Source organism: Aethalodelphis obliquidens, unplaced genomic scaffold, assembly GCF_003676395.1.
Source record: "Aethalodelphis obliquidens isolate GAN/ISIS:26980383/991018 unplaced genomic scaffold, ASM367639v1 scaffold12, whole genome shotgun sequence".
NCBI lineage: Eukaryota > Metazoa > Chordata > Mammalia > Artiodactyla > Delphinidae > Aethalodelphis > Aethalodelphis obliquidens.
In genome coordinates this window covers 5,715,721-5,731,021 of record NW_020837956.1, presented here as the reverse complement: position 1 = coordinate 5,731,021, position 15,301 = coordinate 5,715,721, and the positions used below count along the sequence as shown (strand labels likewise).

The 15,301-nt window shown below is 40.0% G+C and overlaps 1 protein-coding gene across 9 annotated transcripts in view; it reads left to right on the top strand.

Moving 5' to 3' along the window:
- The first annotated feature begins 1,514 nt into the window (after positions 1–1,514).
- The window catches only part of SOCS5 (suppressor of cytokine signaling 5), a 63,481-nt gene continuing 49,694 nt past the window's right edge, over positions 1,515–15,301 (top strand). For 2 of the 9 annotated variants that reach the window (XM_027113198.1, XM_027113197.1), the window contains exon 1: positions 2,078–2,862. The gene's annotated coding sequence lies outside the window, so the exon portion shown is untranslated. The other 7 variants (XM_027113200.1, XM_027113199.1, XM_027113193.1 and 4 more) reach the window with 7 other exon arrangements.

Here is a 15,301-nt window from a genome sequence, read left to right as displayed (position 1 = left end):
ACTCATATATGCTTTGTCTCACCCTACTCAGGAACTTTGTCCCTTTTGTTTACCACTATATCCTGAGCACCTCAAAAAATGCCTGGCACATTGTAAAATGCTTAGTAAATACTGGGCTAATGAATAAATGGCCCAGGTGAGGCAGTGGCTGTAGAAATTGAGACAAAAGGCATTTAGTAAATATAATCAGCATGATGAAGTTCAAAGGGGTAGGGAAGTGTTACAGCTGTGAGGGAGTAGCCTGGAGGACTGCTGGCAGATTCTGGTGTGCTTAAGTGAATGAATGGTAATGTTATCAAAGAAGATAAAGAACAGATGGGAAGGAGCAGGTTTGCGGTCTTCTTAGTAGGTATTTGTGTTCTGATTTGGATATGTCAAGATTAGATTCAAGTGGAGATATCCAAAAGCACTGAGGTATGCAGATAGGGATCTCATTAAAGGTACACTCAGCCATCAAAATGGTTAGACCACCTAGTGTGCAGTAGAATGACTGTGCACCAACTGAGGATCAGATCCCGGGACTCTCTTAAAAAGCCAACACAGAACCGATTTATAAAGGTTAACTGAAGAGAAATACAATCTGAGGGTTTATGGTCTTAGGTAAACTGGGGTGAGGGGTACGTTGGGGAGGAGAAAAAGGATGTAGTCCATAGAATCAACTGCAAAAGAGATCATATAAGAACGAAAAAGTGATCCTTGAACTCGATCATATGGATGTCACTGGTAGCCTTAAGAGAAGCACTTTCAGTGGGTTAGTAAGGAGTATAATTTAGCCTGTACTGGAAGCATGAATTGAAATAGGATGAGAACTAGACAGGGTCTCATAGTCAACTTTGTTTTGTTCTGTCTGGAGGCGTTGTAATACGATCAGGGGTATGTCTAACACAGAAGTGTTGGGTAAATTTGTGAATGACGACAAGGCTTCTGTAAGGCCAGATGGCCTGTCCTGGCGTCTGCACAATGCCTCAACTACGCTTTTATTCTTTCAGCCATTTCTAGGGCGGGGGCCCTTCCATACAAAGTGCAAGCAAAAAGTGGGAGACACTCCTCCATCTGATCATTGAGTCACGTTTGTGACAGCTGGGAGTGGGGATGGGAATGCTTGAATTAAACGAAGTGCCCTGGTTCCCGTGGATCTTGGAATTTAGTAACAGGGAGGGTCCTTGCTGGAGGGAGCTAGGGAGACTCATTCACAGTTTCCGACCGGGCACTCACGCCCTCCATTCAACATTTTTCCTTTCCTTTTCCCTAACAGAGTTGAAACCAGGGACAAAGCTTTCCTGCTTCTCCCTCCTCAAGGTTGACCTTCCGCCCCCAAGCCCACCTCTGGACCTTCTCCGACCACGTGACCCTCTTCAGCCCCCGTGACTCGCCGCCGCCAACCCCTCCCCTCCGGCCGCAGCCCGCCTTATCCCGCCTCTCAAGCCCACGTGACCCCCTCTCTCCCACCTGACTGGCTCCTCCCTTTCCCCCGGGCCGGACCCGGCCGCCGTCGCAGCGGCCTGACTCCAAAATGGCAGCCGCGCACAGCGCGCACCCGAGCGGCCGGACCTCCCTGACTCCCGGGCCTCCCAGCTCTCGCTCCCTGCCTCCCTCCTTCGGCCCTCACCCACACGCCTTCGGATTGGCCGTTAGGAATCCCGCCCCTCCAGAGCCCCGTCTGCTATTGGTCACGGTAGGCTGCCCTTCAGAGAGGCGTGCCCCCGCCGCCCCCCGCCCCAGGAGGTATTTTCCATTCCGGTGGGGGTTGGGGGAGGGGGGGAGGGGAAAAGGGTGAAGAGGGGGAGGTGGCCGGGGAAAGGGGTGGGGGCTTGGCGGGGGCATCCGGCGGAGCTGGGGTCTCCGGACTCCGTCCGGAGGAAGCGAGACTGCGCCCGCTCGGGCAGTCGGAGGGAACGGGACGGGACCGGCGGGCGGGCGGGCGGACTCGCCCTCTCGGTGACTGCGCCGTCCGGGCCCGTCCTGCCTGGCCGCAGGTGCCCCTGGATGAGGCCGCCCCGCGCGCCCCGACCGGTGAGTGTCCCCGGTGGCCCGGCCCTTGAGTGCTCCCTGGCCCCCGCACAGCCGTTAGCGGCCGCCTCTTCGGCCCCCGGTGCTTGCGCCCGGCGCAGTCCGCCTCCGGCCGGCGCCTCCACACCCCGGGCGGAGGCAGCGCCGGCCCTCTGGCCGAGAAGAGGACGACGGGCGGGGGACGGCGGACCCGGGCCGCGAGCCCCGTGCAGACCGTGCGGCGCGTAGTGGGAGCTTGCGCTCAGTGGGCTCTTGATGCATTTCGTTGAATTGTTTTTCTGGTTGGAGGAACGTAGGGCCCCTAAGAGGAAGGGGGTCGCTCCGGGCTAGCCGGAGGGCGTTCGTGATCTGGGTCGTGGTGAATCGGGGGGGAGGTCACCGGAGACTGTGGGGCATTTGCGCGCGTTGCAGGGGAGGGGGCACCCGCCAAGTCACTTGGGGCTCTGAGGCTCCGATCCGGGGGTCCTCAAGGTCGACGAGAAGAGAGGTTCATCCGGAGATGATAGAGGGAACTGGGGAGCTTGGATGGGGGAAGTGACTGGAGCACCTCCGGAGTTTAACCCGAGGTGGAAAGGGATGCGCAGGCGGGCGCTGGAAGACCCTCTGCAACTACTTGGGGTCCTAAGATTCTTTGGTGCTGGGATTTGGGGATTCAAGCAGCTGAAGCGAAATGACTTTCTGGAGAGGGAGTTGCATTTAAAAAAGGATGCTCAGAAACAGTTTAAGCACACAACTTGCTTGGTTCTGAACTTTGAGAGGCCGGGGTATTGGAGTCACGAGGTGATTTCTGACATTTTCTTTCGGCATTCCAACCAAAAGGTGGACCTTGGCAGTTATCTTTTATTTTAAAAGGTATGTATGCGTTCGATGGTGTTATACCAGTTAGTAGTTTTGCTGGAAATTCTCAAACTGCACCTTGAAATTCTTGTAGCAGCTTCTCCATCTGCTGAAGATCCTTTCTTCAGGTCTCTCCATCCATAGCAGTGGCTTACTTCCAATTTAACATTTAGACTGGACTGTATTATTACAGTTTGCTACTGGCTTTTATTCTAGAAGATTAATAAGTAATTCACATGCTTTCTTTCCCTTGCTTTTAATTGTTTCTTTACAAGGTCATGCAATTTTAACTTTTTAAAGTGTTGGACTGGGAAGATGTTGGTAAGCTAGCAGCTCTAGAAAGCAGTATGCAAATTTGGGAATCTTAATGTCAGATGCTTAGTTTAATTTTAATAATCTTGTATTTGCATAATTCTCTTGAGAGTTGAGAACATAGAAAATGCATACCAGGGTTGGTCCACAGAATCCACCTCTGTGGCAGCCCACGGAGGTTCTTCATGTCACTGAGAAGAGGAAGCTAAGAATTGCACAGCTAGCTTTTTAATCTTTTCTTAATTATATATGTTATCTTACTAATTCCTCACAATTTACAAAATAAAAGCTTTTTTTTTAAAGGGAGCACTTAAACATGTATGAGAAAATTTTGTAGATTGTATTTTCCCTTTGCTGTAAAATGTAATTCATCAGAGAAAACATTTCTGCAAAAAGGTGTTAATATATTCAGTTGGCACCTTCTTAGTTCTTGAATAAATAATGGATAATTAAATTTTTTCTCCCTATTGTCCTTGAATTTTACTGTCCGTCTTTAGGGAGAATGTACTGGCACACAAAATAGTAGCCTAAAATATTGAAACCTAACACCTTTTAACATTATAATAGCTTTTACATTATGCACCTTCAGACTCATCTATGGCAAACCAGTGGTCAGGAAGGCTTTCTCCTATCACCTTTGTTTAGAATGGGCTGTTTTCTCCCATTGTAAAACTAAGGGAAAATAACGCTTAATGCCTGCAAAGTAGTGGTAATAACTAAACAGAATGAGAATGGGAAGCTTGGAAAAAAGATGTATGTGTATGAGTCACATTTCTTTTAGAGCTGGAAGAGTAGACCATGGATATGATTATGTTGCAGATCAGGAGACCGAGACCCAGACCAGTGGAAGGGACTAAAATTCTAGCTAGCGACGAGCCAGGATTGGTGGGCAGGTCTCTGAACTCTAGTCCAGGGTTTTTCTACTTTATGACATTCACATTGCTTATTTCTAAAGCATTCTAGTGCCAACTGTAAGTGGTTTTAGGATTATGGGTGATGTTGTTCCCTTCCAAGGATGGGGAAGTTTGGGTTGACTACTTTTATGCATGAAATGACATAAAGCAAGATGAGCTTTCATTGCACAGTTTAAAACAGTATGCTGCAGTGTTAGTGGAAGTGCTGATGTTCCCCTCTCATTGGGAAGAGACAAACTGTCATCTAGATTGAAGTATTAGATGAACTTCTTAGAGTAGGCTAGTGTGCTTTAAATTTTATGCTAAAAATTAATTGCTTAAAAATTTCTCAGAATTCAAAAGGCTCTGGTATTTTCAAGATAAATTATACAAAAATTATTATTTTAAGGAAGTGTGGGGTTTTGTTATGTTAAAAGGGATTTTGGTACCTTTGCAAAGAGCAGTAGTAGAATTACATGATACTTAGGAAAACATGATTTTGATCATAGTTGTAGGAAAGACTGGATTTGTATAATTAACATTATGATCCTTGGCAAGTTATTTAACCATTATGTACCTACGTTTCCTCACATGTAAAGTGAGGTTAATAAAAGTACCCACCTCAGTAGGGTATTGGTGAGGATTAAAAGTGTTTCCTTAGCACAGAGAAAGGGTGCAACAAATATTAGATATTATTTGTAATGTTCATTAGGTATGTACAGGTACTTGTATGCTAATTTGTTTCCTTGCTGTTAACGAAGTAACTTTGTGGCTACAGAAAATTCCCAGATAAATACATGATCAGTATTTATCATATTTATTTTATAAATAACAGTCTGCTTTAAGGGGCACTTAGTGCAAATGATGCCCTCATTTATTATTTTTTTTAGTCCTTACTCTGCTCACCTTGGACCTTGAATTAGGTGTACCTATCAAGGTAGAGTGAAGGTGGCTGTTTTTCTGAATGTCATTGGGAGACCCTGTTGCAGTTTCATTATTCTAGAATTAAAATGTTAATAATTGATTTGCAGATATTCTACTGAAAATACAGTGAGTTCTGGAGTCCTACTGATTAAACTTAGCTGAGGAAACCAGGTCTATTATTATTATAAGGTCTATTATTATTTGCAAACCCCTTCTCCCAATGGAACCTTGAGAAAATCACTGAACCTTGTTTTCTGTTAAATGAATATTTTGATGACTTCATTCATTAAACTGTTAGGTTTTAGTGATAAAATTTGCTTAGCTCCAATTTTGTAACGTTTCGTTCTTTTTGATTTGCTATAGTCCAGGCCTAGTTAGTCTCAAGAACATGTGGTTTAGCAAATGTGCTTTATGGTGACAGTGGTGAATTTCTTCTCCTGGATATTCTGGAGTTCTTCCTTATCAGGTTCTGCAGTTGATTTTATAGCAGCTCGTCTTCCGTTTACAGTCCTCTTAACTTTTATTCAGCCACGTTTTTGTGATCTTTCCTTCTCACAACATCTTTACCACCTGTACCTCCACGTAGCTTCTTACCAGCTGTCACACATGAGCTTACTTTTTTTTAGACCTTTTTTTTTTTAACATTAATTTCAGTTATTTTTAAAATGTATATCACATAATATTTAAAAATTGCCCTTATTTTTAGAGTTTCATTGAATTGAACCCATTTTACAGGTTTGAGATTAAAATCAGAAACAGGTTATAGCTCAAAAGCATCTTTATTATGCCAGTAGTTGCTTTTTCCTATTTTGTTTTAGATCTCAGGCAGGCATTTTGTTGGTGGTACTTCAGATGATAAATACGTCCCTTTACTCTGAAGTAATGCTAACCAGCAGAGCTAAGAGAGTTACATGGCACCATCAGAAGCTTCCAGTTATTTTTTTTCTTTCATTGATACAGAATTTTAATGTTTGAGAGTGACCAGCTCCTAATCTTCTTCTGATAAATTATTTTAATAAAGATTATGAAATTATTACAATTTGTTGGCCATTTTTGGCCTCATGACATGCTTTTAGGAATTCTGTAGAACTTAGACATGCAGACCTTTTCTTCACGTCTATTGCATAATCTAATTACGTGAATAAAATATTTAATTAAATGTGGTTTCAAAAGATACCGTAAATATCATGCTATAATAAAAACAACGAACCGTTGCTCAGTTTTTCATTAAGTTGATTTTCTTTATATATTTAAAAATAATAAACACATATATATGGAGTCTCAAAAAAAAATGGTTCTGAAGAACCTAGGGGCAGGACAGGAATGAAGACGCAGACATAGAGAATGGACTTGAGGACACGGGGAGGGGGAAGGGTAAGCTGGGACAAAGTGAGAGAGTGGCATGGACATATATACATGCTACCAAATGTAAAACAGTAGCTAGTGGGAAGCAGCCGCATAACACAGGGAGATCAGCTCAGTGCTTTGTGACCACCTAGAGGGGTGGGATAGGGAGGGTGGGAGGGAGGGAGATGCAAGAGGGAGGAGATATGGGGATATATGTATATATGTAGCTGATTCACTTTGTTATAAAGCAGAAAGTAACACACCATTGTAAAGCAATTATACTCCAATAAAGATGTTAAAAAAAATTATGGCTTATGAATTGCCTGTTAGTCATATTGAAAATTCATGGGTACATGGACTGAGTAGTACAGACCATGCAAACTACTTTCTTAGCTTCAATGTAGATGTTAGAGAGTGAGAGTTAGAGATGTTAGAGAGTGAGATAGTCTAAATTATATTTAGAGGCTGAGTTGTGACCCAGGAAGGGGATCCAGAAGTCATGGAGATAACTTCCTTGAAGGCATTTATTGTAGTTACTGGCTGGCTACAAAGTCCTAGGAAGAACATGTTGAGTGTTGTGGGACATGGTTCTGAAAACAAGAATGATGTTGTACATGAAAATAATTATAAAAGGGGTTACCATTTTTTGACTGTTATGTTCCAGGCCAGGTGATTTGCAATCATTCTTTGATTTAATTTTCTTAACAGTTCTGAAAGGTGGATGGCATTATCCAGTTTTATCAAAGAGGAAATTTGATTCAGGGAGGTTAAGTGACTTTCCCAAGTTGGCCAATATGTGGTACAATTGGGACGAAGGTCCTGATCTTTTGATTGTTAACCCTAAACATTTCCGGGATATTAGGAGGCAGCTTTGAAAACTTGTAATCGTTTAATTTAGAGTTTATGAAATGTTGTTTTACTTCTTTGCTGTGGCAACTTTGGATGTCATTACCACAAGAGGTAGTATCTAGATATTTTGAGAGGATTTAGAGACATTCCTTAAGTTCTTGATTGTTAAGGAAATCTAGGGATGTTTTGTGTACAGTCTTAAATGCAGTGCTGGCTGCCCATAAAATGTTTCTCCTGTTGCCTTTATAAAATGCTGGATCATTAATGGGCATTAATAAGGGTAACATTAACAAAGAAAATAGTTTTTGGTGGGAAAGACTACAGAGTAGACGTCCAGCGACCTGGGTTCTTCTACTGGTCTGAAAGACTGGTGTGAAAACATTAGGATAGCATTGAAACAGCCTTAACGTTCTTGCTCTGGGAGTACGGGAAGGCTGAGCTGTGTCTTAAGACATGAGCAGGTGAGGAGAGGTTGTAGAGTTGTAAGCAGAGGGAGTACCAGTGTGTTAGATGAATCACTGAGCTGTATTTTTTTGAACTGTAATTTCTTCAAATGTGAGTTAAAATATAAGAAAATATTTTACTTATAAGGGTAACTAATGTATTATATAGAAACTATTACACATATTTCGTATTTGTTGATTTTGGAATCCCCCAAAAATGAGGTTCTAAGAACCAAGTAAATGTGAAAGTGCTTTGTAAATTTTTAAGTGTTCTGCCAGTAAGAGGGATAGAGGAATACTGATATTCTTGTGAAGGATGGACAAAGAGGATGCTGTGAAAACTTAGGTAGCAGTACAAGAGGAGAAACAGCAGAAGTGGAAAGGTACAGAGAAAAGAGAAAAGTACAAGAGGAGAAACAGCAGAAGTGGAGAAGAGAGGTGTTAGAAGATGAAAGAAAGTATGTGAATAGATGGGCAGAAGATTGAGTTGTAGTTCTCTTTGTGCCTGTTGATCAAAAGGAGGGTTATAAGTCTGTAACTGAAAACTTTTAACATTAATTTATGGTAAGGAAAAAGCTTAGCAGGTAGTTGAAACATCTTATTCACTTCTCCATTTAGTCTACACTGACCATGTTAACTAAGGCTATGAAAATAGGCTAATTGAGAGTTGGCTGTATTGTCTGATTGTTTCCTCACTTCTGTATAGGTTTAGCTAATGGCTTTAAATTGTATGAGGGTGCTCATAAAAATAAAATAAGCTGCACTGAGTTACTGTTTATTCTAGATTTATTGAAAATAAAAGGGCATAGTGTGTTTAAGGAAAAGGGTGAGGTTTGATCTGTCAAAATGAGTGCAAAAGAAAATTAGGAAATCAGAGTAGAGCCAAGGTAGAATGGGAACAAAATGCCATAGTAGGAGTTAGATTTTTTGTTTTTTTGTTTGTTTGGGGTTTTTTTTTGCGGTACGCGGGCCTCTCACTGTTGTGGCCTCTCTCGTTGCGGAGCACAGGCTCCGGACGCGCAGACTCAGCGGCCATGGCTCACGGGCCCAGCCGCTCCGCGGCATGTGGGATCTTCCCGGACCGGGGCACGAATCCGCGTCCCCTGCATTGGCAGGCGGACTCTCAGCCACTGCGCCACCAGGGAAGCCCCGAGTTAGTATTTTTATTTTGTTTTATAGATGAGGAAGTGATACAAATAGTTTGGTCCTTTAAAAACTGATTATAGCTGTAATGAGTACAGGCTGGAGGAACAGAGAATTGAGACATTTATTCACCAAGGAATATGTATGGCAGGGTGAGTGAATGAGGCATTTTCTGTGGCCTCTGGTAGGGAAATCACAGTCAAGGATGCCATTTAAGGCTCTGCCCTAGTTCAGGAACGAGATTATGATGGTCTGAATTAAGGAATTTGTAGTAGGGATAGAAACAAGACCACTGATTTCAGAGATATTTAGGAGTTTAAGTCCTCCAGACTTGGTTAGTGTTTGGAGGTGATAGAAGTTGAAGACGAGTCTAAGGTTCCTGACTTGGCAGGAGAAAAATATGTGCAAGTTTGAGAGAAGGGGAATACTGAGTTTGCTTTCAGATAAGTAGTTACACTTTTTAGATAAGTAATAACAAGATATCAGTTGGAAATAACGGGTCTAGCTCAGGAACATGGTTAAGTTTATAGATGTGATTTGGAAGACATAACGTTTGTAGTTGAAAGTTTTGAAATTAGACAAGTAATGACCATAATTCCTAAATAATAATGCATGCAGAACAAAAAGTAACTGCCAGTACTGGCCCTAAGTTCGAGAGTGTAGACGTTTTAAAGTATGTATTTTAAATTTGCCCACCTCCAGTCAAACCCCCACCGCATAGCTTTATAAAGAATATATAGAAATATTTGCTGCCAGAAGTATTTTAGTGTCCTTGAAATAGTGTCCCGCATCCTGTCTGGCCATCAGCATAACAGGGAATTTGTAGACAAATGCACTTCCTTCTTCTTCACTTTAGTCTCTTTGGAATTCTCTTTGCTTCCTTGAGCTGGTGAGGTAGTCTGAACAGATTTTGAAGCCTGAAGGCTTTTTTCACCTTCTTTAAAATCTAGCCCAGATCAGCCCTATTCAACCATCTCTTTGCCTCTCTTTTTCTCCTACTCCTACAGCCCTATGGAGCTCAAGGCTCTGGCAAATAAAATGGCACTCCAGGAAAGAAAAGTAAAAACAGCACAAGAGAAAGAACCTTGAAGAGGACTGTAATCTTTTCAGTTCTCCCCCAAAGGTTCTACTCTCTAAGCCAGGGGATGGAGTTGGTGAGTCATTAAGAAGTGATGTCCAAATTCAGTAAAATAAATACATCTATTGGGAGCAAGGTCTTCAAGTGCTGAGGGAATTTGGAAAGAATCTGAGGTGGTTTAGCACTTAGTGGAAAAGATGAGTTTTTGGTTCAGTTTTAAAGGAGGTAGAAAGACAAGGCTGTGCAGCAAAAGGTAACAATAACATTATTAAAGAGGGAGGGAAAACAGTATGTACCAAGGAAGTAGAACATTAAGAAAAAACAAAGGAACTGGCGAACAGAACTCTTTATCTAAAATGCATGGTTTGGGATGGAGTTAATGAGAAATTAGGGTTGTTAAATGATTGAAGACTAAAATTTGGAGTTAGTACTCCTTGAACACATAGTAGAAAATTGAACATGAACAGAAGAGTATTGTAACATGATTTAAATAGCAATTAAGCAATTATGGAAGATGACAACTGTTATATATAGGTTATGATGTATATGGCAGTGATTAATTTATATACCACCCAAATCCCTTATATTTTCTCTTTTTGTTTTCTTATTATGTACTTCTATACCCGTAGTTATCAAACTTTCCTGGGCATAAAGATTATATGAAGCTCTTGTTTGAAATATAGATTCATCCATGTTACATGTAACAGTGTTTAGTTCCTTTCAGTTGCTGACTAGTGTTCCATTGTATGGATATACTGTATTTTGTTTATTATTATTGTGGAAAGGGTTGTTCTAGTTTTCAACTGTTATGAGGAAAGCTGCTATGAACATTCTTGTATAGGCTTTTTGTGACACATGTATTCTTTACTTGTGGGTGAATACCTAGAAGTGGAATTGCTGGGTATATGGGATAGGTGTGTTTAACATGAGAAATTAACAGAACAGTTTCCAAGGTGGGTTTACCATTTTACACTCCTACCAGCAGTGTTCCCTCTTCCTTTCTTTTAGGGAGGAGTTTGGGTGTAATTGATGTTCTTCCTTAAATGTTTGTAGACTTCACCAGTGAAGCCATCTGGACCTGGAGTTTTCTTCGTGGAAAGGTTCTTAATTAAGGATTCAGTTTTTAAAAGAATAGGTCTAAGACTGTTCAGATTTTCTGTTTCTTTTTGTGTCTGTTTTGGTAATTTGTGTCTTTCAAGGAATTTGTCCACTTCATCTAACTTGTCAAATTTATCAGCTTGAAAATAAATTATATATTTTATGAAACAGTATTTCCTTTTAATGTGAGTAGGATATGTACTGATGTTCCCTTTTATTCCTGGATATTGGATTCATTTTCTCCTTTTCCCTCCTGATTAGTGTAACTAGGGGTTATCAATTTCATCAGTCCTTTCATATAATCAACTTTTGGTTTTGTTGATTTTCTCTCTGGTTTATCTGTTTTCTATTTCATGATTTGAGCTCTTTTACTAATTCCTTACTTTCTCCATACTTGGGTTTAATTTGTTCTCCTTTTTCTAGCTTTTAAGGTGAAAGCTTAGGTCATTGATTTTTAATTTTTTAAAAAAATTATGAACACTTAAAGCTATACATTTTCATTATCATTATATTCAAAATAGTTCCTAATTTCTCTTATAATTTTTCTTTGATTCATGGGTTGTTTCAAAGAGTTTTGCCAAATAATTTCCCAATATTTGGAATTTTCCAGGTGTTTTGTTACTGTGTTTTCATTTAATGCCATTGTGATCAGAGAACAAACTCTTAATAATTTCAATCCATTTAAGCTTTTTTTATTGTTTTATGGCCCAACACGTGGTATATCTTGCTGAATGTTCAATGTGTACTTGAGAAGAATGTATGTTCTCCTGTTGCTGGGTGGAATGCTCTCTAAATGTCAATTAGGTTAGGTTGGTCTTTGTATATCTTCTATATTTTTACTACTTTTCTGCCTGCTTGTTCTATCAATTACTGAGAGAGCAGAGTTGAAGTTTTCACCTACAATTTTGGATTTCTCTGTTTCTCTTTTCAGTTCTATCAGATTTTGTTTCATGTTTCAAGCACTGTTAGAGCACTGTTAGGTGCATGCACATTTAGGATTGTTAAGTCTTGTTAATGAATTGGTCCCCATGTCATCATGAAATGTCCCTTTTTATTCCTGGTAATTTCCCTTGTTCTGAAGTCTCTGTGTCCTTTTGATTTTGTATGGTATATCTTCTTCCATCCTTTTACTTTTAACCTATCTGTATCGTTATATTTAAAGTGGGTTTCTTGTAAACAGCATGTAGTTGGGTCTTGCTTTTTTATCCAGTCTGACAATATCTCTTTTAATTTGGTGTGTTTACCAGCAATTGGCAAACTATGGCTGGCAGACCAAACTCTACCACTTGTTTATGTAAATAAAGTTTTATTGGGACATAGTCATGTTCATTCATTTACATATTGTTTGTGGTTGCTTTTGTGCTACAGGTGGCAAGGTTAAGTAGCTGGGACAGAGACCAAAGCATAAAATATTTTCTGGTTCTTTATAGAAAAAGGTTGCCTACCACTAGCTTAGACCATTTACACTTAATGGAATTAAGGTTGGATTAAAATGTACTATCTTACTATTTGTTTACTATTTGTTCTTTTTTCCTTGGTTTCCTTGTCTTCTTTTGGATGGATTATTCTTTATGGTTCCATTTTATTTTTTCTGTTGGTTTATAACATTTCTCTTAAAAAAATTTTTAGTGGTAGTCCTTCTAGTTAATTAATAACAGTCTGCCATCAAATAATATTATACCACTTCATGAGTAATGCAAGAATTGTACATAATGTTACAATTTCTCCTTCCCATGTTTTGTGCTTTTTTGTCATACATTTTGATATGTGTGTTTTAACCCTGTTGCTGATCTTTTTGTTTTTGTCAGGCAGTTACCTTTTAGAACAATTAAAAATGAGAAAAATGTCTTTCTTATTTGTCTCATTTTAATCACTTATTTAGATCTTCATTTCTTTGTGTAGATTCAAGTTTGTGTCTAATATCATATCCCTTTTGCTTGAAAAACTTCCTTTTATATTTCTTTTAGTGCAGCTTTCTCTCTCTTTCCCTCTGTCCCCACTTTGTCTCTCATTTTGCCTTCAGTTTTGGAAGTTATTGTTAGTAGTTACAGAATTGTAGGTTTTTGGGGTTTTTTTCCCCCTTTGAGCACCTTAAAATGTTATTCTCCATCTTCTCATTTGCATAGCTTCAGAACTCTGTGGTGATTTTTCTATTTGTTTCCCCATATGTAATATGTGTTTTCCCTTTGGCTGCTTTTATGATTTTTCTCTTTATCACTGGTTTTCAGCAACTTTATTATGATGCTCCTTGGTATGGTTTTATTTGTGTTTATTCTTGGGGTTTATTGAGCTTCTTAGATCTGTGGGTGTATTGTTTTCATCATATTTGTAAAATTTTTAGCCATCTAACTTCAAATTTTTGAATTCCCAAGTATTTTTCTCCTCAGACTCCAGTCCTGCATATGTTCATTCAGCCACTTAATATTAGTTCACAGATCACTGAAGTTCTCTCCATTTTTCTTCTAATCCCTTTTTCTTTTCTTTCAACATGAAAAGTTTGTTTCCCAGTCTTCAAGCACACTAATTTTTTTTTTTTTTTTTTTTTTGTGGTACGTGGGCCTCTCACTGTTGTGGCCTCTCCCGTTGCGAAGCACAGGGACGCGCAGGCTCAGCGGCCATGGCTCACGGGCCCAGCCGCTCCGCGCATGTGGGATCCTCCCAGACCAGGGCACAAACCCGGGTCCCCTGCATCGGCAGGCGGACTCTCAACCACTGCGCCACAAGGGAAGCCCCAAGCACACTAATTTAAAAAAATTCTCCTTTGTCTAATATGCTGTTATACCCATCAAGTTAAATTTTTATATCAGGTGTTATTTTTTTTTTAGTTCTAGAATTACTATTGATTTAAAAAAATAACTTCCACTTCTCTGTTAAGATTTTTTCTTTTTTTCATTATGTCCATGTTTTCCTTTAAGCCTTTGAACTCTTTTCTAATAGCTATTTTGAAGTCCTTGTATTAAAATTCTCTTTATCCCTACCACTCCTGGATCCTGATTATAGGTTACCATTTCTTATTTTTTCATACATCTGGTAATTTCTTTTGGGGTTATGGTGTTGAGTATTTGCCTTGTTTTTTTTTTTTTTTTTTTGTCTTTCCTTCTTGAGTATTAAGTTTTATTCTGGCAGGCAGTTGCTTTGTGGATCAGATTGATCTTTTGAGTTTTGTGTTCAGGGTTTTTTGGGCTTTGGTTTTGGGCAGTTCTAGAATAGCTTTCAGTTTAGGGCTAGTTTGGGCCCATTACTGAGGCATGCCCCTTCTTGTGTCTCACCTGATTGCCCCATGTGTTCATCAAGGTTTATTCATCCCAGCTGGTGGAAACTGAATGATCCTGGCCCTATGTGAACTCTGGAAGTTGTGAGGCTTAGAGCTCCCTGGTATTTGTTATTTTCTTGAAGTTTTTCTTTGTCTAGCCTCATAGATTTACATAACACACATACGCAGATTGGTGTTTAGCCAGAAACTCAGGGAGACCTCTTCTGTAGATTGTTGAGCGTTTCTGTTTAGTTTCTTCCTTTATGGTAATATGCCCTGCAAATTCTAGTCGTCTCAGACTCCACAAATTCTGAGCTCTGTCACCTCAACTCAGTAAGACTGTTGGCTCTGTTTGGGTTCCCACTCCTTTTGTTGTAGTTCCAAACAGAAAGGTGGGGCAATCTTTGGGTTCACCTCATTTCTTTCCCTTTTTTCAGAGGTCATATTTCCATACTGCCTGTTACCTAGTGTCTGAAAATAATTGTTTTATGTTTTGTCTAGTTTTCTACTTGTTTGTGTCAGGAAGACAATTCTGAACTTTGTTGGTCCCTTTTGCCTTCATTTTTGAAGGGTATTTATGCTGGATGTAGAAATTTAAGTTGGCAGTTCTTTTTTTTTTTTTTTCTTGTAGCACTTTAAAGTCATGATTTTAATATTCTCTCGTTTAAGTTGTTTCTGATGAGAAGTTAGTGGCCATTCTTACCATTGTTCACTTGTAATACATCTTTCCCCCCACCTCTGGCTGCTTTAAAGATTTTCTCTTTATCTTTGGTTTTCAGCAATTTTATTTATTCTAGGACTAGATTAGCCCTAATACCAAGGCATGGCCTTTCTGAGATCTCTATCAAATGCATGTCATGTTCATTGAGGTCTCTCTACTCTAGCTGCCAGGAATTTGAACAACTCCCAGGTAGTTGTTCAGCTCATGCTCCGTAGTTGTTCTTTCCCCAGATTTTGTTCTTTGACTCGCCTCATGCAGTTTTGCCTTGTGCATATGCAGCTTAGTCCCTAGGCAAAGGATTAGAAGATCTCTCTACAGGTTTTTGAAACTTTTTCTCTCCACAGCTCCCTTCTTTCTTGTATTCTGCTCCTTAAATTCCATGCCTTCAGTAGC